The sequence below is a fragment of the Cherax quadricarinatus genome, chromosome 29 (genome assembly GCF_038502225.1).
Source record: "Cherax quadricarinatus isolate ZL_2023a chromosome 29, ASM3850222v1, whole genome shotgun sequence".
Taxonomy (NCBI): Eukaryota; Metazoa; Arthropoda; class Malacostraca; order Decapoda; family Parastacidae; genus Cherax; species Cherax quadricarinatus.
Genome location: NC_091320.1, coordinates 16,071,794 through 16,096,714, shown reverse-complemented (window position 1 = coordinate 16,096,714; position 24,921 = coordinate 16,071,794). Strand labels below are relative to the sequence as shown.

Here is a 24,921-nt window from a genome sequence, read left to right as displayed (position 1 = left end):
TTTTCTTAACAAAAAGAAAGAAGTAACCTAACCATGGCAGCCCTAGTCCATGAACCTGGTACCCCCGGGCCCCTTCTTGATACCGCACCCCGTTCTGACCCCGCCTCGTCTTTGGACCACTCTTCAGACATTCCTCATGCCTCTGTACCTATTGCCGGTGCTGTTTCCTCACCCGCTTCAGGTACTGAGGCCTCGACTGACTCCTTCGATTTATCAGACCTTCGCTCTCCTCTGACTATGCTTCCGGCCTCTCCCTCTACGGTGCGGCAATTTTCAAATCGCCGACCCGTTCCACGTCGGACCAACTCTGGTCCCACGCCTAAACGTCAACGACAATTACCTGCTGATGATACTTCTCCACCTTCACCTTCTCGTTCTTCTCAGAAACGATCGACACGTCCTTCACTACCTTTCCACGCTCAGTTTCAGACTGAACAGTGGACTAAATTCTTCACTTTACGACCAACTTCCTCTACTGCCTATCTTTCTGACCATAGTATTGGCAAGGCACTCCTACGCCATGTTGGTAAAGATATTTCTTTTCATGCTCTTAAGAGCGGTACGCGCATCATTACCGTACAGAATGCTACCCAGGCTCGTGAGCTCTCTCGTCTTTCCCATATAGATACTGTTCCTGTCACCCTTGAAAAACATCATTCCCTCAATTCTTGTAGTGGTACCGTTATTCTGCCCCATACCATAGTTCAACAAAATTTCCAGACATGTGGCACCGACATTCTAGAACAGCTGGAACTCCAAGATCTCCCAATCCTCAAGGTAGACACTTACGTTCTTCCTGCCCGTGGGCGGAGACGATACCCTAGCAATGTGGCTCGTTTAACTTTTGACAGCCGAGAACTCCCATCCTCAGTTTATATAGCAGGACATCGGTTACAAGTTCGAAAGGTGATCCCTACACCACAACAGTGTAGAAATTGCTGGCGATTTGGCCATCCAGCGAAATATTGCAGATCTATCGCCGAATGCCCAGTCTGTGGTGCCGATGACCATTCTAATACATCTTGCAATCGATCTCCCTCTTGCCTTAACTGTCATGAGGCTCACCCTTCGTACTCTCGCCGTTGTCAGGTCTATTTAAACGAGCGGGAAATCCGTTACCTCAAAGAGACAGAAGGTCTCCCTTATGCCATGGCAGTTTCTCATCTCCGCCTCCAAGGGAGACTCCCACGTGTTTCTTATTCCCGTGTTTCAAAACGTCCCCCCACTTCTGGTATCCCATCTTCTACACCCACCTCTGTGGTTACCTCTCCCATAATCACTCCTGTATCTAATCCTTTTGCTGTCCTCGGCTCAGACGTCCCTACTTCAACGCCTCAGTCTAATCTTGCTTCTTCGAGTTCTCTCTTACAAGCCTCAGTGTCGACGAGACCTCGTACGACACCTCTTCCCAATCGTCCCTCTACTTCTCAAAAGTCAAAAAAAGGTCCGGTAACACCTCCTACCCATCTTCCACCTCCTCATTTTACCCTCCCTGTCTCTGTCCCTAGTTCTTCCCCTCTCACTGGCTCAGTTACAAGTGCAGAGGTTCACCCTCCTCCTCGTAATGTACCTTCCTCCCCTGTTCCCTCCCAAGTTTCTTCCTCTTCTGCCACCTCCCAGGTTCCTGTCTCTTCTGTCCCCTGTCACGCTTCTCCAGTTCCCTCCACCCTTTCGCCCCCCCCTACCTTGGTACAGTCCAATACAGTTCCAATCTTTACTCATCCTCCCCCTACCATTCCCAGTATTGTCTCCCATACGACATCTCTGAATTCCGAAACACTTGAAGCAATCTCTGAATATATTGCAGAGACCAAACCATCAATGGACACTGATCCACCTTCCGCTCTTTCTCTCTCCTCTGCTCCATCTGCGCAACTCCTTTCTTCACAGCGCACCGTTCCTTCGCTGCTTGAACATTTTCCACTGCCTCCGCATGTGGACTTTTCTAACCCTTCTAGTCCGTAGGAACCCTTACCTGCGGATTTCAAGTATCTTTATCATTGCCAATCATGGCCTTTTTACAGTGGAATATACGCGGCCTCAGGGGTAATCGGGGTGAGCTTCAGATGTTACTCTCCCAGTTTGCCCCTGTTGGTGTTTGCTTACAGGAACCAAAATTACACTCTGCTGTTATTTCTCACATCTCAGGCTATAATTTATTGTATTCTTCAGATCCTTTTCCTGATGGGACCTTTAATGAAAGTGCCCTTCTTCTCCGCACTGATATTCCGTACCATCAGCTATTTGTTCATACTTCGCTGCATTACACAGCAGCCCGTATCCACTTACATAGGTGGTATACGCTCTGTTCTTTATATCTCTCTCCTTCTCGGGCATTATCTATTCCGGATTTTGCCTTCTTTGTTTCGTCATTACCGCCACCGATTCTGTTACTTGGTGATTTTAATGCCCACCATTTCCTCTGGGGAGGGTCTCACTGTGATTCCCGAGGAATTCAGTTAGAGGCTTTTCTTGCCACCCACCCCCTCCATGTTTTAAATACAGGTACTCACACCCATTTTGATCCTCGGACTCATACTCTCTCTTGCATCGATCTCTCAGTTTGCTCTTCCTCCGCCGCATTAGACTTTACTTGGTCTGTTCTCCCGGACTTACATGACAGTGATCATTTCCCAATCATTCTTACTTCCCCTTCATATTCGCCACCTCTTCGCACCCCACGCTGGCAATTTAATCGGGCAAATTGGAACCTTTACTCACACCTGACTGTTTTTAAAGAGGTTCCTTCTTCGTCCTCCATCGATGAGCTTTTACACCTCTTCTCGTCCTCCGTTTTCACCGCAGCTTCTCATTCTATACCCCAAACTTCGGGCAGGCATTCTCAGAAATGCGTGCCTTGGTGGTCTCCTGCTTGTGCTCGTGCAGTACGTTTGAAACGCGCTGCATGGGGCAGGTACCGGTACAATAGAACCACAGAGCGACTCCTTGATTTTAAACAGAAGCGTGCGATCGCTCGCCGTGTCATCCGTGACGCTAAACGCACTTGCTGGCGAGATTATGTCTCCACCATCACCTCTGCTTCCTCTATGAGTGCAGTCTGGAAAAAAGTACGAAAACTGAGTGGTAAATATTCTCCTGACCCGGCTCCTGTTCTGCGGGTTGCCGGTGTTGATATAGCAAACCCACTAGATGTTGCCAATGAAATTGGCAATCATCTGGTCCGTATTTCTCAGGGACTCCATCTATGCCCCTCATTTCTTTCCTCAAAGTCTGCCAGAGAGTTAGCACCCTTGGACTTTTCTTCTCTCAGAGAAGAACAGTATAATGTGCCTTTTACACTTCAAGAACTGGAGGCAACACTCTCAGCTTGTCGATCATCGGCAGCTGGGCCCGACGACATTCATATTCGTATGCTACAACATTTACATCAGTCAGCCCTTGCAGTCCTATTACGCCTTTACAATCTTATTTGGTCACAAGGAGTTCTTCCACAGCTGTGGAAATCCGCCATTGTTCTCCCTTTCCGCAAACCAGGCACTACGGGACATGAAACCTCCCACTATCGTCCCATTGCTCTTACCAGTGCAGTTTGCAAAGTAATGGAACGTCTAGTAAATAGACGTTTAGTGTGGTATTTAGAGACACACAACAGTCTCTCCACTCGTCAATATGGCTTTCGTAAGGGACGTTCTACCATAGACCCCTTACTGCGCTTGGATACGTATGTTCGTAATGCCTTTGCGAATAACCACTCAGTTATTGCCATATTTTTTGACCTTGAGAAGGCATATGACACAACTTGGAGGTATAATATTTTAGCCCAAGCCCACTCCTTAGGCCTTCGAGGCAATCTACCATCCTTCCTTAAGAACTTTTTAACTGACAGGCATTTCCGTGTTCGGGTTAATAATGTGCTCTCCCCGGACTTTATCCAAGCTGAAGGTGTCCCCCAGGGATGTGTTCTGAGCACAACACTTTTTCTCCTTGCTATTAATGATTTGGCCTCTAGTCTTCCATCAAATATTTGGTCATCACTCTATGTTGATGACTTCGCTATTGCCTGTGCAGGCGCTGACTGTCACCTCCTTACAGTTTCTCTCCAGCATGCAGTCGACCGTGTTTCCAATTGGGCCACCACACATGGGTTTAAATTTTCCAGCACTAAAACCCACCAAATCACTTTCACTAGACGCTCCTGTCATCTCCGATCATCCTTTGTACCTCTATGGCTCACGTATCCCTGAACGTGATACAGTCAAGTTTCTGGGCCTCCTCTTTGATCGTAGGTTATCCTGGAAACCTCACATTACCTCTCTGAAGGCAACTTGTCACAGCCGGCTGAACCTTCTTAAAACCCTTGCTCACCTTTCGTGGGGAGCTGATCGTCGAACCCTCCTTCACCTACATTCCACCCTTATTTTATCGAAACTTGATTATGGTGACCAGATCTATTCAGCGGCATCTCCTGCTACTCTCTCTAGCCTTAACCCCATTCATCACCAAGGATTACGTTTATGCCTTGGTGCTTTTCGCTCTTCCCCTGTCGAAAGCCTCTATGCAGAAGCGAACGTTCCATCCTTATCCGATCGCCGTGATGCCCATTGCCTGCGCTACTATGTACGCTCTCATGATCTCCGCAATCCTTCCATTTATAGAATGGTCACTGATATTAGTAGACATTCTTTATTTGTTCGCCGCCCCTGCTTACTCCGTCCCTTCTCTCTTCGCCTTCATTCGCTCTTGTCTTCTCTTCAACTACCACCTTTCTATGTACATGTAGCATCTCACTTTTCCCTACCCCCCTGGGAAGTTCCAGCTGTTCGAGTCTGTTCTTTCTCCCTCCCTTGCTCGAAAGCCCAACTGTCTACGGTCGCTTCCCGCTCTCTTTTTCTTGACCACTTTCACTCTCATTCTCATGCCATTGCTGTGTACACAGATGGCTCTAAGTCTTCTGACGGCGTAGGATTCGCAGCAGTGTTTCCGGACAGCGTCGTACAAGGGCATTTACTATCTTCAGCTAGTATTTTTACTGCTGAATTATATGCCATCCTTACAGCACTTATCCGTATTGCATCTATGCCTGTGTCATCATTTGTGGTTGTCTCAGACTCCCTTAGTGCTTTACAGGCTATACAAAAATTTGATACACCTCACCCCTTAGTCCTCCGTATCCAACTTTGGCTACGCCGCATCTTTACTAAGCATAAAGATATTGTTTTTTGTTGGGTCCCTGGTCATGTTGACGTACAGGGCAATGAACAGGCAGACACTGCTGTGCGGTCAGCGGTACATGACCTACCAGTTTCTTATAGAGGTATTCCATGTACGGACTATTTTGCTGTAATATCTTCCCACCTTCACACCCGTTGGCAACAACGTTGGTCTACTATGCTCGGCAACAAACTTCAGTCTATTAAACCGAGTATAGGTTACTGGCCGTCTTCTTATCACCAGTGTCGAGGTTGGGAGGCTACTCTCTCCCGTCTTCGCATTGGCCATACTCGTCTTACTCATGGATATCTCATGGAGAGGCGTCTTGCTCCTCTCTGTGAGAATTGCCAAGCTCCATTATCAGTCAGCCACATTCTGTTGGACTGCCCACTTTATCAACGAGCACGCAGAATTTACCTCTGTCGTCGTCTTCGCCCCGCTGCTCTCTCTTTACCTTCCCTTCTCGCTGATGGACCCACCTTTCATCCGGACTCTCTCATTGACTTTTTGACAACGACTGACTTACTTCACAAATTCTGATACTTTCAGCCCTTTCTACTTGAATCTCTTGCTACCCTCTACCCCCGTACTATCCCCTGCCCCGCTGTTTTCTGTAACCTGCTGATCATCCCCCCTCCCTTCTGCCATCCAATTCCCTTGCTTCCTTCCCTACCCTGCAGCGCTGTATAGCCCTTGTGGCTTAGCGCTTCTTTTTGATTATAATAATAATAATAATTGAGCCCTAGGTAAATATTGATGGTGATTGGTAACTGGAGGACGGAGAGACGGCAGGAGGTGGGTGAGGCGGTAACTTCATGGTGATTGGTCAATGGTTTCCTTAAAGAGAGGTTGCAGTTTCATAACGTTTTTTGGTGGAGTTATTTTATTTCGTCGGTATAGGAGCCATTTAAGGGTTTGTTGAATCTTGATTTCGAGATAAGGACAAATTTAACCATGTGTTTCTTGTCATTTATTACGTGTTGAACGGATCTCAGTATTCTAACAGCTGAGGTTAGGTTGTTAGGAGAGCAAGTGAGCTTTACAGTCCCATTTTGGAGTCGTGTGTATATTTCTTCACAGAGCATTGAGTTGCTGTGTGGTTTTGTTGTATAAAAAACGACATCTCTTCATGAAACATAGTTTGGAAGATTCATCACATCCAGCTTCCAATTCTTCGGGTGGTTGTGTTTTGGCAGTAGGTTGGTGGACTTAATGAGTTGGTGGTTGTTGGCGCCTGTCGAGTGGCTTGCAGAATTTTGGTAGTGTTTATCTGTATCTTCGTTATTTCAGCATAAGATGGGGAATTAACGGTGGTCTTCTTCAGGTCTTCTTTTATCTTCTTGGATAAGATCTCCTTTCGTACTGAACATTTTGCTGCAAGTATGTGGTGGTTATGCAGTTGATGCAAGTAGGAGTAGTAGTAGAGGTACAGGATCTATAGTCATGGCCGTCATTTCCGCAAGTAGAGAAAATCTTCTTATCCCTGATGTGGTACTCTGTGGTGAAGTGATTGTATGAGTAACAAGTCCAACATGGAGATATGTGACTGAAGCGTTCTGGCTCAATGTGGCTTGGGTGCATGAAATAATACGAAATAGCCAGGCCCTCTGACAGGCGCTGGCATCCATAGTGATGTCCAATAGGTGACCTTGAGCAAGGAGGAGGCGTTTGGAATCTTCGTGATGCTCGCCACAGAGACCCAACCTCCAGGCATTCTGGTCCTCGATGGATGTCCTGAGTTCTTCGTTGGACAGGACCGTGATGATCCTATCAAGACGTTTCAGGAACACAGATCTTTTTGCCCTCAAGTAAAGAGAGGTGGTGATAGCAAAGCCATGTTCGTCCAGAGTCTTCATAGCAGTTGGAGTAATGACTTTCTCGGCCTCCTCGTCATCATTCTAGGTGACTAGGAAGGCTACTCTAAGAGATGCGATGCCTGAGAACTTGACCTGCAGGCAGCTTTTCAGGGCAGCCGCAAATGGAAGCTTCGAGGCATCGTTTACCACGGAGCTTTTGTGTTTTATTTTCGCATGATGAGACATCATGGAAGAGTAGAGTCACTTGGAGACAAGTAAAATTTCCCCTCCCCCAAGGTGAACGTAGGGAGACTGCAGAGGTGTGTAACAGAGCAACTGAAGAGGCAGTGGAGATGCCGTGTTTGAAGGCAATGTATTGTGTGAACACTATTCAGAGAATTCAAAATTTGGAGATTAGGAGATGTGGCGTTTCCAAAAGTATTGTTAAGAGGGCTAAGGAGGAGTTGTTCTGATGGTTGAAATATGTAGAAATGATGAAAAAACAGGATGACTAGGAGAACATATACATTTAGTGTGGAGGGGAGAAGGGTTAGGAGTTGTCCTAGATAAGGTTGGAGGAAGGAGAAGTAAAAGGCTTGGACATAAACAGGCTTGTGTGAGTGTGTTAGGCAGGCGTGAATGAAGGCAAGTGGTTTTTATGATTTGCTGTGCTGTTGGAGTGTGAGTAGGGTAACTTTTATGAAGGGATCATTTGGAAACTGGGTTGTCGGATTTGAATCATCTGAATGAATGACGGTGAAAGTGTTTTCCTCTTTGTCGGGTCATCCGCCCTCGGTGGGAGATGTGAGAGAAGGTTGTTGTGTTAAAAAATTATCGTTGTATCGCTGCACTTTTCTGTAGTCTGAATGACTACTGCCAAAGAATCATGTGCTTAGTTCTATGAAAATATTAATTTACATATTATTTTTTCGAATATCCTAGACAATATCAGTTGATTTGACATTTGTCTGTAGTTATTATCAGAGGGATCTCCACCTTTAAATAAGGATTAGGTAGGATTTAAACCCATGGTGAGTCGTAAAACTCCAGGCCAGTGAGTAAGCCACAAGGCCAGCTGGCCCAGTTTCTTACTCACTGGCCTGGACATTTACGTCTCACTCGTCATGGGTTCAAACCCCACCCGTACTCTGGTTTGTTTGTAATCGTGTTATTACGATTACTTTACCAATTTTGAGGATATTCTGGAAAAATTTCTGAAGTAAGGGATTTATTGAAAAGAAATGTAATGATTGGTGACACTACTTGTTTTATATATATATATATATATATATATATATATATATATATATATATATATATATATATATATATATATATATATATATATATATATCAATAACAACACTGCGACTAGCCAAGGAGTCGAACCCATGCTGCTTTGGCGTGCTTCATGGTGGGGCGAAAACTCATGACACCTTAATCCACGGGACCACACAATCCTTAAGAGTAGCGCACCCAGCAGAATTGGATGTTGTACTCGCTACCCAAGGACACAGGGTGGTGTGGATGACTCTAGGCTAATTTCATTCTACTCCCTGTTTGGTGTACTAGTACTAGTACAATATAAAATACTGCTCGTTGTACTAGTGCACCAAACAGGTACTAGAATGAAGTTAGCCTAGAGTCGTCCACACCACCGTATGTCCTTGGGTAGCGAGTACAGCATCCAGTTCTGCTGGATGCGCTACTCTTAAGGATTGTGTGGTCCCGTGGATTAAGGCATCATGAGTTCTCGCCCACCATGAGGCAGGCCAAAGCAGCATGGGTTCGACTCCTTGGCTAGTCGCAGTGTTGTTATTGATCTATACCACTTGTTCGTGGGTACAATAATTAATATATATATATATATATATATATATATATATATATATATATATATATATATATATATATATATATATATGCAGGACATATATATATATATGCAGGACATATATATATATATATGCAGGACATATATATATATATATATATGCAGGACATATATATATATATATATGCAGGACATATATATATATATATGCAGGACATATATATATATATATGCAGGACATATATATATATATATGCATATATATATGCAGGACAAGCCACGGGGGGGTGGAAATCTTTTGTTCAAGTACTTTCACACTTCTCAGTGTGCCATCAGGAGCTCCGCAATGTTGCAAGGGAGCAACCAAAGCAGGGAGAGAGGTCTCAAAGTAGCTGAGGGTGTCACCGGCGACGGTTACCCTTAGACTGGGTTAGTGGTCGGTGCCAACCCCACCCTACCATCATCCCTCCACTACCCATATGGGGTAGAAGTGTTTCTGAGATGTCAAGTATGAAATTATTTATTTATTTATTAATTTATTAATTTGAACATGATACAGAGAAGTACAAAGGAATACAGTAATTAAATGTAACATGCCAGAGCCCCTTGTATGGAAAACATTATGGGCAGGCTTAAAGTTAACTTAAGATTAACTAAGCAATGATATATTCAGTGGTAAAGCATTATTGTAAACAGATTACAATTAAGCACAAATGAGTATTACAAAGACAGGTCATATGGTCATTTACTGTGTTGCTGAGCATTCAGTAGAATGGAGTATTCTGTTAGGTAATGTAATGAAAAATAACAAAGTTTGATTGGGTCATAGGTTAAACATTTATGAGATAGTTATGAGAAACATTTGTGAGATACAATTTATGAGATACAATTATTCACTATTTAGTTGTGGGTAAATGATTTTTGAGAAGAGACTTGAATTTATAAACAGACAGTGTTTCTTTTATATTCACAGGTAATGAATTCCAGATTTTAGGGCCTTTTATGTGCATTGAGTTTTTGCATAGCGTGAGATGGACACGAGGAACATCAAAGAGTGATCTGTGCCTTGTGTTATGGTCATGTGTTCTGTTGAGGTTGGCAAGGAGATGTTTGAGGGGAGGGTTAATGTCAGAGTTAAGTGTTCTATGTATGTAATAGGTGCAATAATAAGTATGGATGTTTTGTATGGTGAGTAGGTTTAGAGTTTTGAATATTGGTGGAGTGTGCTGCCTGTAGTGAGAATTTGTTATCATTCTGACTGCAGCCTTTTGTTGGGTAATTAGTGGTCTGAGATGGTTTATTGTTGTTGAGCCCCATGCACAAATTCCATAGGTGAGATAGGGGTAAATAAGTGAGTGATATAGGGCCAGGAGGGCTGACTGTGGAACATAGTACCGTATCTTCGATAGTATGCCTACGGTCTTGGAAATTTTCTTGGAAATTTGTTGTATTTGTTGTTGTAAGAGACCGTACAATAAGTGTCAGGGGCCCGAGACTGTTCAACTGCCTCCCAGCATACATAAGGGGGATACATTCGTCTCTCAGCCCTTGAGTAGAGAGGACGTGCGCTGCTGCTACCCCCTGGTGTTGATTAGTGGCAGTTATATTTTCACAGCATGGCGCAGGCAAGCCGGAGACGCATAAACACAGTCTGTGTTGAGCTTATCCGTGGGGCTGTGACAGGAACTTCTATGGACCTGATACTACCTGCAATCATACGAGATACATATGGTATTGCTGACGAGGAGATATATGGAGTAGCGCTGAATGGCACGACGAGGATCTTTGTCAAGTTTAATTTGGCAAGTGTGTATGAGGCGGTAGTAGACAAGTACCAGGAGGTTACTTTGACAGTTAACTCCGCTGTGACCGTGCGACTTCACGACGTTTCTCGCCATTACACATGGGTTAAGATTAGAAATGTGCCATTCGAGGCGGATGATTCTGACATCCGTCTTGCGATGGGCAAATATGGTACAGTACATATGGCCACTGTTGGGAAGTGGGCCACTGGGCCATACGCAGGGAAACTCGAAGGAACGTATTCTGTGAAGATGACGTTACGTTACCCTATTCCGTCGTACGTAGTGCTGCCAGAATTTCGTACCCAGGTGTTTGTGACATACGCTGGGCAACGCCGGACCTGTCGGTTATGTGGGTCATATGATCACCTAGCGGCTCTGTGTGAAAGGAGGCGTGGCAACATGGAACAAAGGCAACGACATACAGCAATAGAGAAGAGTGAGGATTTGCCTTATGTGACTCTGCCTACACAAGGTGGGTCCTGGAGTGAGGAGGTCGAGAGAGCGGAGGAGATGGAGTCAGCAGGTGTGACGAGGGGGGGGGACACCCCTTCATTGAACGCAGCTCAGGTGTTGGAAGAGGACACCCCGACTGCGAGTGCTAGCGATGTGGAAGACTCATTAGCCATGGCTTTAAATGTGTTATTGGCTGACAAGAGTCTTGGGAAGGTTGGGAGTCCAGATCTAGTTCTTGGGTCTGTTGTGGATCCGGGCGTGGAACAGGATCTGAGGTCTGCGCAGTGTGATAAGAATCTTTTGATGCAAGCTGTGGAGGTGGAGGTCCACCGGGACAATGTATCAGACGACATGATGGAAGCAGAGGGAGCATCACGGAAGCGCGCTGCTGCACTATCTGACTCCGAGGACGTGATCACGCCTGCTCAGCGCACTGGCAAAAAGTCCTGGGCGGATGTTACGCAGAGAGGAAACAGCGGCCCTAAGGGGCAGGAGTTGGTTAAGAGCGTTTCTAAAGGGGGGGAGAGGGACCGAGGTGTCACGAAACGATCTGGTGGCAAGACAGTACCAGGGTCAAGAAGGAAAACCACTCTGTAAGCTTCAAGTGCATGACATTGAACATTAATGGATTGAGATCAGAGAGAAAGTGTGTATGGTTTAGTGAATATTTGGTGCGTAATAGTGTTGACGTGGTGTTCGTGCAGGAACACAACTACAGACCAGGTTATGAGTTGAAGGTAAATGGGTATAATGTGTATGTGGAGCATGCGATAAGGTTGAAAGGAGGAGTTGCCATCCTGGTAAGGGAAACTAGCCCGTTCGTAGTGAGGCATTGTGAGGGGGGGGAGGGGAGGGTGATTCGTGTAGATGGGTGGTGGGGTAGGGTACAGATGAGTTTGGTGTGTGTGTATGGTCCAGCAGAGGGAGATGTGCGTATTAAGAATAAATTTGTGAAGGATGTCTTAGTATATTATTTGCGTGCTTTGCCGGGTGTAGCTGTAATTGGTGGTGATTGGAATTGTGTGATAAGGCGTAAGGATGTGGAACCTAGAGGGGCAGGGTATTGTTTGGGGATTTTGGGGGAATTATTAAATGGAGTGGGGTTAATGGACGTTGGACGGGGTGGGGTTGTAGAACATACTTTTGTTAGACGTGGATATGCGGCAAGACTGGATCGATTGTATGTGCCCCGAACAGTAATAGTGAGCAGAGTGCGTGTGGTGGACGCGGTTTTTTCGGATCACAGAGGAGTAATGGTGGACCTAGAATGGGAGGGATTGCCTAGAAGGGGTCAAGGTTATTGGAAGTTAAATGTGAAGCTTTTGCAGGGTGAGGAATGTCGTCAGTCTTTTGCGCAATTGTGGGAACGGTTGGTGGATGAGGCGCCGGGGGATGATGAACTGGTAAATTGGTGGGATTCGGTGGCTAAAAATCGTATCAGAGAATATTATATTTGTCGTGGGAGGGAAGATAATCGGTTAAAGTATGGGTTTCAAAGATATCTTGAAGGGCAGCTGCGGGACTGTTATGCAAGAGGAGGAGCAAGCTATCCAGTGCAGGACATTGAGGGTTTAAAGGAGAGTATTAGGGTATTGCAAAACGAGCGTTTTGATGGTGTGCGAATTATGGGAGGATTGGAAGAAGTGCTATGGGGTGACCGGCCGTCGGCTTGCGTGTTAAGAGGCCAGAGAAAGAGGAGAGTGACGATGGAGATGATGGGGTTAAACGTACATGTAGGGATGGAAGGGTATAGAGCGGGTCAAGCATTGGTAACGACAGAGGGTATGAGTGGATATGTAGACGCTTGGTTTAAGTCATATACGCAAAGTGTGGGCTTCCGTGAGGTGGCATTGAGGGAAATGGGAGAGTATGTGCAGTGTGAGCTTGATGGTCAAGATCGGGTGACATTAGGTGGGCCGATTACGGAGTGTGAGATTTGGCAGGCGTTGTCAGGAGTGAGTTTGGGAAAAGCGCCGGGTATAGACGGACTGCCAAATGATTTCTACGTAAAGAATTGGGGGGTTCTGAGGTTTTTTTTAGTAAGGCTGTTTAACATACTTAAGGCGGCTGAGGTAATGGGAGAGCAGCAACGGACGGCCGTTGTGGTGTTGGTGCCGAAAGGGGAGCAGTCAACGGTAATGGATTATCGGGCACTTTCGCTTATGTGTGGAGATTATAAGTTGTTTGCGAGAATATTAGGGAACAGAATCAAGAGGGTAATAGGCAAGGTAATTGATAAGGGGCAATATGGGGTGCCAGGAAGGTCGATGTATGAAGGGCATGGCATGATTCGAGAATTTATAGAGAAACAGGGGGAGTTGGGTGATGGAGGTGTATTGGCGTTAGATTGGAAGGCTGCTTATGATAGTGTAGAAAGGGAAGCGTTATGGAGGTTTATGCGTTGGCAAGGTTTTGGGGAAGAAATAATATCTTGGGCAAAATTATTGTATCAGGGGGCATCGATGAGGGTGCAGGTTAATGGGAGGCTAGGAGTTAAAATACAGATGCGACGGGGACTGCGCCAAGGCTGCCCACTATCACAAATATTGTTTGCGTGTATACAGGATCCATTTTATAGGGCCATTCGGAGGTGTGTTGCGGGAGGTGGGGAGGGTACTGCCGGGGGGGTGGGGGGGCTGGTATCGTAGGTTATGTGGATGACACGACTGTTTTGGTGAGAGGTAATGGGGATTTGCTTAGGGTGGGTAAGGTGGTGGATGTGTTTGGGGAGGCTTCAGGTATGAAAATTAATGTTGAGAAGACTAAGTTTCTAGACTTAAGGGATAGTACAAATGGGGATGAGGTGGTAGGGGGTGGGTGGAAGGTGGTGGATCAACTAATGATATGTGGGATAATTTATGTGAGAAATACACGGGTGGCTCAAGAGGTGAATTCGGTGAGAATAGTGAATGGAGTATTGAAAAGACTTGGTGGTTTGAGGGCGGCGCAACTAACGCTGCATCAAAGAGTAATAGTGACGAACGTGCTATTGTACAGCAAGATATGGCATGTCGTTGTCATGTACCCGCTGATGAGACGTGAGGTGAAGCGTTTACAACATGGGGTTTTTAGGTTTATATGGGGATCGGGCTGCGAATGGTTAAGTAGAGCGGTGTTAACACTTCCGGTCAGTCGAGGAGGGCTGGGACTTTTACCTCTGGAAAAAAGGATGATGAGCGTGTACCTAAAACGAAGTTATATAAGGGAGGGGTGCGGGAGGGGAGGTGGACTTGTGCGAGTACGTAAGGATATGCAACGGTGGTGGGGGGGTAGGGACTTAATAGTTGGTGAGGCCATGTTGAGGTTATTAATGACAGTGAGGGATCCGTCGTGTGTTAAATTGCGGGTCCTCGAAGGAGTGGAAGGTAGGTCAGTGGTGGCTGCTGTTGAAGGGGCATACCCTATGTATGCGTGGAACGAAATATGGACGCGTCTAAAACAATTACGTGTAAAACCGGGTGTTCGGGAGGTAATGTTTAGATTTTTACATGGGATTTTGCCGTCTGGGGTTGTCCTATTCAATAGGAGGATAAGGGAGGGAGGGGAATGTAGAGCGTGTGGAAGCATGGAGACAATTTTGCATGCGGTATATTTTTGTGACTGTATAGAAGTGGTGCGGGTCTGGTTAGGAAAGGTGTTCAGGTTAGTGGGTGGGGGAGGATTGCAGGTGTTGCGGGCTTTAAGTTTGGATATAGGTGGGGTGAGTAAGATGGTGGAGAATGCAGTTGCGTATTTGGTCACGGATTTTATATATACGTCATGGGCCATGAGGGAGGTGGGCGTGGATGAGAGGATAAAGGTGTTAGCTGCGACATTTTACAGAACTAAGTGTCGCAATAGGGAAATTTATGGAGGGAGTTGGGAGAATGCGTTTACTGAGGGCTATCGGAGTTTTAGGTTGAGGGATTTATGGGATTTACGTGCAATGTAAGGGGTCGCGGCGGGCTGGCTTCCCGATGAGGACAGTGTGAAAGGGTTTAGTGTGGAAGAGAATGAATATAGTACTGAGACATAAGTGCCTTTGACTGTATGATGAGCGGGTCGTGTGTTGTGAACGATACACGTTCTTCAATTTAATTATTAATTATGCTAATGACAAAGGACGACAGACGTCGTAATGTGATGGAATATTATATATCTGCAACGAAATTATTGGTATGTGTGTAATGAAATGACAAAATGGGTGCACTGTGTGAATGCGAAATATATATATACACATGAAGTATTGCGTGTGGTAGGAAGGCTTCAGTATTTATCGACGTGTGAAGGTCATGCACTGTTATGTTTTGTGCTAACAGACTTACATCTTAGTAGTGGTTTTAATGATATGGGCGAAATATTTTTAGAAAGCTTGACTTATCCTGTTTTCTTAATACATATTGTTTTTTCATGGGAGCTCTATAGAGCCCGTAGGTTCAGGTTACCATTGAATTGATATATATTATAGGGTAATTGAATGATGACATAGGATTAGGTATATGTGTTTTCACTGGTTGTGTTGTAAAGTGTATGTAACATATGTATATATTTATACCTTCCTGGAGAAGGTGATATGTTTGGGTGTTTAGTAGATATACGTTGTACATGAATCATGTAGAATTGAAATTTATATTATCTCAATACATTGAGTGATACTGAACGCATCATGTTATTCAATATGGAATAATGAAAGTATTTCATACAATATACAGTTACATATAAAGATTGTTACGTGTCAGGTGGATTGACATGCAAGAATTCGGGGGGGGGGGGAACCTTCCTTAGTGTTTTCAGAATGTAAGGTGTACATTCCGGGGCAGGATGTACAATCAAGAATGAGATGTACTTGCCAAGGAGTCTTTAGGTTAGATTTAGTGTTCCAGACATAATATTACTTCAAGGATTGGAGTGGTCATTGTTTACTGTACAGATTTGTGTCTTTCAGATGTAATATGTTAATTGTAAAGTACATGTACTATGCAGAATTTTTCATCACTGTTTTCACTGTAATTTGTCGTTTATTTTTATGTACTATGTATGTCTTTTCAATAAAATATAAAAAAAAAAAAAAAAAAAAAAAAAAAAAAAAAACAAAAACAAAAAAAAAAAAAAAAAAAAAAAAAAAACATAAGGGGGATTACCAACAGACCCCTGGCAGTCTTCAAGCTGGCACTGGACAAGCACCTAAAGTCGGTTCCTGACCAGCCGGGCTGTGGCTCGTACGTTGGTTTGCGTGCAGCCAGCAGCAACAGCCTGGTTGATCAGGCTCTGATCCACCAGGAGGCCTGGTCACAGACCGGGCCGCGGGGGCGTTGACCCCCGGAACTCTCTCCAGGTAAACTCCAGGTATATGTATTTGAAATCTATTATCAAGGTGGATTCCTAAGAATTTTCCCTCTGTGAGTTTTGTGATAGGTGATCCGTTTATCATTATGTTAAGAGGTACATCTGTAGCTCTGTTACCAAACTGAATGAAGTAGGTTTTGTCAATGTTTAGAGTAAGTTTGATAGTCCTCATCCAGGTAGATATTTTCTGTAATTCGGTATTTACAGTATTGGCTAGCGTGACTGGGCTCGGGTGAGAGAAGACGTATGTATAGCTTTATTATACCTATTTTTAAAGCTATGTATTGATCCTGCCTCCACTATATCACTTCCCAGACTATTCCACTTCCCGACAACTCTGTGATTGAAGAAATACTTCCTAACATCCCTGTGATTCATCTGAATCTTCAACTTCCGACTGTGTTCCCTTGTTGTTGTGTCCCATCTCTGGAACATCTTGTCTCTGTCTACGTTGTTGATTCCTCTCAGTGTTTTGTGTGTCGTTATCATATCCTCCCTATCTCTCCTGTCCTCCAGTGTCGTCAGGTCGTTTTCCCTTAACCTCTCCTCGTAGGACATACCCCTTAGCTCCGGGACCAGTCTAGATATTTTCTGTAATTCGGTATTCACAGTATTGGCTAGCGTGACTGGGCTCGGGTGAGAGAAGACGTATGTAGTGTCATCTGCAAATAGTGTGGGTTTGAGTAGTTGCGATGCATTTATTTATTTAGTAATTTGAGCATACATACAGAGGTACAAAAAATACAGGTAAGAGCAGCATGCCAAAGCCACTTATATGCATAGCATTACGGGCTGGCTTAAAATTAACTTAAGATTAACTAAGCAATGATGAAATCAGTGATAAGACATTATTGTAAACAGATAACTATAAAGCACAAATGAGTATTACAAAGACAGGTCATATGGTTGCATGCATTGTTGTACATTCAGTAGAATGGAGTATTCTGTTAGATTGGGTTTTAGGTTTAAAATTTATGTGATATAATTGTGAGAAACATTTAAGATATACAATTTATAAGGTTCAGTTATTCAGTATTTATTTGGTTTTGCGTGAGTGATCTTTGAGAAGAGACTTGAATTTATAAACAGGTAGTGTTTCTTTTATATTTACAGGTAATGAATTCCAGATTTTAGGGCCTTTTATGTGCATTGAGTTTTTGCATAGCGTGAGATGGACACGAGGAACATCAAAGAGTGATCTGTGCCTTGTGTTATGGTCATGTGTTCTGTTGAGGTTGGCAAGGAGATGTTTGAGGGGAGGGTTAATATCAGAGTTAAGTGTTCTATGTATGTAATAGGTGCAGTAATAAGTATGGATGTTTTGTATGGTGAGTAGGTTGAGTGTATTGAATATTGGTGGAGTGTGCTGCCTGTAGTGAGAATTTGTTATCATTCTAACTGCAGCCTTTTGTTGGGTAATTAGTGGTCTGAGATGGTTAATTGTTGTTGAGCCCCATGCACAAATTCCATAGGTGAGATAGGGGTAAATAAGAGAGTGATAAAGGGCCAGGAGGGCTGACTGTGGAACATAGTACCGTATCTTCGATAGTATGCCTACAGTCTTGGAAATTTTCTTAGAAATTTGTTGTATATGTGTATGAAATTTGAGTCTATTATCAAGGTGGATTCCTAAGAATTTTCCCTCTGTTAGCTTTGTGATAGGTGATCCGTTTATCATTATGTTAAGAGGTACATCTGTAGCTCTGTTACCAAACTGAATGAAGTAGGTTTTGTCAATGTTTAGTGTAAGTTTGTTAGTCCTCATCCAGGTAGATATTTTCTGTGATTCGGTATTTACAGTATTGGCTAGCGTGACTGGGCTCGGGTGAGAGAAGACGTATGTAGTGTCATCTGCAAATAGTGTGGGTTTGAGTAAAAATTTGGTAGGTCATTTATGTATAGGAGAAAGAGAAGAGGGCCAAGGACACTTCCCTGTGGGACACCAACTGTAATTGGTTGTGCGGAAGAGCTTGCCCCATTTGCGTACACAAATTGGCTTCTGTTGCTGAGGTATGACTTGAGGTAGTTGAGGGAGTGCCCTCTTATACCATAGTGTGACAATTTTACGTGGAGCAAGTCATGGTCAACTGTATCAAAAGCTTTACGTAAGTCAATGAAGATCCCCAGTGGGACTTCTTTTTTCTCTGTTGCAGTGTATATATGTTCTAGCATGTGTATAATAGCATCATTAGTATTTTTATTAGGCCTGAATCCAAATTGGCAGGGGTTGAGTATGTTTTGGGAGATGAGGTAGGAGTAGATTCGTTTATGAATTAATTTTTCGAAGATTTTTGAGAGAGGGTGTAAATTGGATATTGGCCTATAGTTATTCAACTCTGATCTCCTCCTTTATGGATCGGGGTGACTCTTGCTATTTTGAGAACTGTAGGGAAGGTGGAGGATTCAATAGATTTGTTAAAGAGTGTTGCAATGATTGGTGATAGCACTTGTGACACTTTTTTGCATATAAAGGGTGGTAAGGTATTTAAATCTCCTGCCTTGTTTTTTAGTGCGTTGATAATAAGGGAGACTTCGTATGGGTTAGTCGGAGCTAGGAACAGTGTGTTCGGGTAGTTGCCAGTGAGGTAGTTATTTGGTGGGGTATCTGAGCTTGGGATTTTATTGGCAAGGTTTTGTCCTATAGTGGAGAAGAAATCATTGAGTCTGTTTGCTGTTTCTGTTGGTGGGAGTTGGGGTTCATCTGATTTTGCTAATTTTATTTCGCTATTTCGTGATATCTTTTTTGTTCCCAGAATTTCCGATAGGGGTTTCCAGGTCTTTTTTATATCACCTCGTAAGTTGGATAATCTGTTCTCATAATACAATTTTTTTGCCCTTCTTATCAGGCTGGTTAGGATTGACGAGTAACGTTTTGTTTGGTCTCTGGTTATGTGACCCATTCTGTACTGTTTTTCATATCGGTGTTTTGTATTTATGGATTTGAGAATGCTGGGTGTTAGCCAGGGACTGTTCAGTCTCTTAGCTGTCATCTGTTTAGTTTTTTAGGGCAGTGCTTGTTATAGAGGTATTGGGTCTTTTTTAGAAAATTATTAAAACATTCGTCAATATCTGTATAGATTTCTAGCTCAGTGTGCCAGTCAATGTTTGTTACTGCTGTTGTGAAGTTATTAATGGCTGCCTCATTGTGAAGTCTGAAGGTGACTTTAGTAGTCTTGGGGTATTTTACCAAGAGTTGTTATGAGGAAAGTAGGTTAGTGGTCTGTGGTTGTCAGTGGAACGCCTTCCAACTGAAAAAAAGAAACTAATGGAAAAATAAATAAATAAAGAAATGATTTAAGGAAAAACAAGATAAAATGATTTGAGAATTTTACTTAAAATTTAAATATAATAAAAAAAATATGGCCTTCAATTCAGGTAGTTGGGTAGGAGTAGGTATGGCCCTAGATAGTTCCTCTGATGTTATTTATGTAGGTTATCCTGGGCAGATGGTAATCCGATGTTCTGGAATCTCCTACCACTTGGATGGAGCACAAGTAGTATAGGTAAGGGCCGGTAGTTGTAGAATAATGTTAATAAGTATTATTAACACACGTCTTGCCCCTTTATCTGGCGTCTATCCTGGAAGACCACGCCAGGAACAGAGCTGACAAATAAGAGAAAATAAAACTGGTTACCCATAGTCATGATAATATAACATCTAAGAAAGAAAAAGAATGATAAAGGCCAAAATCATTACTGGTAACCAGCAAACACTAGAAAAGAACAAACAGTAATACTCCTGGTAGATCACCCTACCTGATTAGGAGAAGAGTGGAGGCGAAGTGACTCTCCAAACTTCCATCCACACCAGGTAAGGTCAATATTACCAGGAGTAGAAACTTTAACAAATCGGACACCAGGAACTAGTTTTGCCCCAGCCCGCCAGAGAGGGGGGGGTGTGTGCGCGCGCAACGTAACTCTCTAATGGTTCCTGGTTGCCCGAACAACCTTAACCCCACTTACACCTACTTTTCCCTCACAGTGGTATTATCTGTAATTATGCCTGATTTTAAAGGGGATATGGTGTTGGTCCAGATGTAGTCAAGTAGGGAAACACTAGTCTCTGTAACTCTTGTAGGTTTTGTTACTGTTCGTAGCAACATGCAGTTACTCATAGTGTTTGTGAATTCAGTAACGTGTGGGTCCTGGTCTTGCAGGAGATTTATATTGAAGTCACCTGAGAGTAGTAAGTGATCTTTGTTCATGCGTGCATCAGTTATCATACTTCCTAGGTTTTGACTAAATTGGCTAATGTTTGACTGTGGAACTCTGTAGATGTTTATCAATGTGAGAGGTTTTTTGTAGGTATTTGGATTTGAATTTAGCTATTATATATTCCCCATGTTCATCCCTTGTGCAAGTATTAGTGATACATTCTAGTTGGTCTGAGTAGTATATAGCTGTGCCACCCCCTTGTTGGTCTGGCCTACAGTTGTGTATGGCTGTGTAACCAGGAATGGCATAGACATCTGTAGTATCAGGCTTTAGCCAGGTTTCAGTTAGTGTAATGATGGACATATTGGCATGGACTAGTACCGAACTTGCACACGAAAATCACTCACTACGAAAGCAAAAGACTTGGCAGACGATGCACCATCCCCCCAATGAAAAGCAGGTGTGTCACTAGCACGTTAAGAGACCATACAATAAGTGTCAGGGGCCCGAGACTGTTCAACTGCCTCCCAGCACACATAAGGGGGATTACCAACAGACCCCTGGCAGTCTTCAAGCTGGCACTGGACAAGCACCTAAAGTCAGTTCCTGATCAGCCGGGCTGTGGCTCGTACGTTGGTTTGCGTGCAGCCAGCAGCAACAGCCTGGTTGATCAGGCTCTGATCCACCAGGAGGCCTGGTCACAGACCGGGCCGCGGGGGCGTTGACCCCCGGAACTCTCTCCAGGTAAACTCCAGGTCATCGTAATGCTTGCTTAAAGATCTGATATTGTAGTTAAAGACAATTATGTTTTTGTTGGTTCTGAGGAGTGCCTTTGATTGTTCTGCTGTGTAGTAATTACAGTAACTGTTTGAGTCATTTAAGTCATTCAATAAGAGGTTGGTATCAGGATCAATGCTTGTAATCATAAGATTTGTAGTGAATCTATAGTTAGAATTAAGTAGGTCATTTATGTATATGAGAAAGAGAAGAGGGCCTTGGACACTTCCCTGTGGGACACCAACTGTATGATATTATATGATATAAAAAGTCAGCCCCAAGCTTTTCCTAATCGTTTATAACAGGTCATATGGTTTGAGAAAATAAGTTTCACGTTAGATACTGTAGACATGGATAGCTATTATTCTGTGTGACCTTTTCAGATAATGAAAGGAAAGAATACAATGTGCTCTTTGTCCGTTTAAATGTCCTGCTCTGGGGTTCTCGAATGTTCTACCCATGTACTCAGAAATATCTCTTCCTACATATTGTCTATTTTCTCAGTGGCTCTTAATATGCCATACATGAGACGTCTTTGCCTATACGATAATATTTCTATGATCTAAATTCTACTACTGACCTTTAACCTTTCCTTACGTTATCTTGTGTGCTTGTCACTGTATGGTACATTAACAGCTACAGGTGTTATATAACCATCAAAACTGACGTGGTGTGAAGTTTTGGTACGTAGACAATGGTCGGGCATCACCAATCCATCAACCACCTGGCATAATGAACAATCCTGTGATTTTGTACAGCATTGTTGTTTAAGATTGTGTACAATGGACTCTACTAAATAATTATTGAGCTTGTATAACCCATAATTTGAGTTGTATACTGTATTCCTTTCATGTTTCAAGAGGGAAGATTCAGTTATGTTTCTTTCCATGACAGAACTGTATGCTGGGCAGTTCAGGTTTCCAGAAATTTACCTGTTTGACCGATATATGAGAGAGAACACTGAGTACATGGGACCTTGTAAACCCCACCGACTTTGTTGGAGGATGTGTTTTTAATTAGCCTTTGTTTCACTGTCCCCATGTATGGCATATTAAGAGCCACTGAGAAAATAGACAAGATGTAGGAAGAGATATTTCTGAGTACATGGGTAGAACATTCGAGAACCCCAGAGCAGGACATTTAAACGGACAAAGAGCACATTGTATTCTTTCCTTTCATTATCTGAAAAGGTCACACAGAATAATAGCTATCCATGTCTACAGTATCTAACGTGAAACTTATTTTCTCAAACCATATGACATGTTATAAACGATTAGGAAAAGCTTGGGGCTGGCTTTTTATATCATATAATTTCCTACTTGACATCTCAGAAACCCTGCTACCCCATATGGGTAGTGGGAGGATGATGGTAGGGTGGGGTTGGCACCGACCACTAACCCAGGCTAAGGGTAACCATGGCCAGTGACACCTACGCTGCTCTGAGACCTCTCTCCCTGCTTTGGTTGCTCCCTTGCAACATTGCACAGCTCCTGATGACGCACTGAGAAGTGTGAGAGTACGTGAGCTAAATATTTCCACCCCTCCCTCCGTGGCTTGTCCTGCATAGTTAAGATCGCCCGTCTGCGATTGTTTGCATATATATATATATATATATATATATATATATATATATATATATATATATATATATATATATATATATATATATATATATATATATAGACTTGCGATTTTCGCTTAAATAACAATGCTCTTCTTGCCGAATAAGACAAGCAAAAATTTGTGTATGCAATAATTTTGCAAAAATCATTCTGAACCTAAAGAAAAAAATATATTTCATTGTGATTGTTTATTATTAAATTATTGTAAACTTATTTAAAATATATTTAGTTGGATTAAGCTAAATTAAATTGCGCTTGCTATAATAAGGTTAGGTAAGTTTTCTAAGGTACTTTTGGTAAAAAATTATTTATTTTTGCATTAACACAAATGAAAAAAAAAATATATCTTTCAACGTTTAAGAGAAATTTTTTTATAAAGGACATATTTTTAATAAGTTCTTGCTAATTGACCAATTTTATCTATTCGGCACGACACACACACACACACACACACACACACACACACACACACAAACACACACACGCACACACACACACACACACACACACACACACACACACAGCAGTAAGACAAGAGAGAGAGGGGTGGGTGGATTGCATTTTCTTGGACTGCAAGAAGGCGTTTGACACAGTTCCACACAAGAGATTGGTGCAAAAACTGGAGGACCAAGCAGGGAAAACAGGGAAGGCACTACAATGGATCAGGGAATACTTGTCAGGAAGACAGCAGCGAGTCATGGTACGTGGCGAGGTGTCAGAGTGGGCACCTGTGACCAGCGGGGTCCCACAGTCCTAGGACCAGTGCTGTTTCTGGTATTTGTGAACGACATGACGGAAGGAATAGACTCTGAGGTGTCCCTGTTTGCAGATGACGTGAAGTTGATGAGAAGAATTCACTCGATCGAAGACCAGGCAGAACTACAAAGGGATCTGGACAGGCTGCAGACCTGGTCCAGCAATTGGCTCCTGGAGTTCAATCCCACCAAGTGCAAAGTCATGAAGATTGGGGAAGGGCAAAGAAGGCCGCAGACAGAGTACAGTCTAGGGGGTCAGAGACTACAAACCTCACTCAAGGAAAAAGATCTTGGGGTGAGTATAACACCAGGCACATCTCCTGAAGCGCACATCAACCAAATAACTGCTGCAGCATATGGGCGCCTAGCAAACCTCAGAACAGCATTCCGACATCTTAATAAGGAATCATTCAGGACCCTGTACACCATGTACGTTAGACCCATATTGGAGTATGCGGCACCAGTTTGGAACCCACACCTAGCCAAGCACGTGAAGAAACTAGAGAAAGTGCAAAGGTTTGCAACAAGACTAGTCCCAGAGCTAAGAGGTATGTCCTACGAGGAGAGGTTAAGGGAAATCAACCTGACGACACTGGAGGACAGGAGAGATAGGGGGGACATGATAACGACATACAAAATACTGAGAGGAATTGACAAGGTGGATAAAGACAGGATGTTCCAGAGATTGGACACAGTAACAAGGGGACACAGTTGGAAGCTGAAGACACAGATGAATCACAGGGATGTTAGGAAGTATTTCTTCAGCCACAGAGTAGTCAGTAAGTGGAATAGTTTGGGAAGCGATGTAGTGGAGGCAGAATCCATACATAGCTTTAAGCAGAGGTATGATAAAGCTCACGGCTCAGGGAGAGTGACCTAGTAGCGATCAGTGAAGAGGCAGGGCCAGGAGCTCGGACTCGACCCCCGCAACCTCAACTAGGTGAGTACAACTAGGTGAATACACACACACACACACACACACACAGGTATGATAAAGCTCATGGTTCAGGGAGAGTGACCTAGTAGCGACCAGTGAAGAGGCGGGGCCAGGAGCTTGGACCCCTGCAACCTCAACTAGGTGAGTACACACTGGCACACTGGCTCCAGTGGCCAGAAGAGCTCATGCATGCAGGGCAAAGCTCCTGATCATGAGTGTCTTTAACCACAAGGAAATCGACTGGGAAAACTTGGAGCCACATGGGGGCCAAGATACATGGAGGGCTAAGA

The 24,921-nt window shown here is 43.6% G+C and overlaps 1 long non-coding RNA gene across 1 annotated transcript; it reads right to left on the bottom strand.

Moving 5' to 3' along the window:
- Positions 1–19,734: 19,734 nt before the first annotated feature.
- LOC138853395 (uncharacterized) lies at positions 19,735–20,370 on the bottom strand. The gene is made up of 2 exons (XR_011392581.1): positions 20,142–20,370; positions 19,735–19,989 (listed from the first exon to the last, which is right to left on the bottom strand). It is a non-coding gene; the product is annotated as an uncharacterized lncRNA (long non-coding RNA).
- Between the last annotated feature and the right edge of the window lie 4,551 nt (positions 20,371–24,921).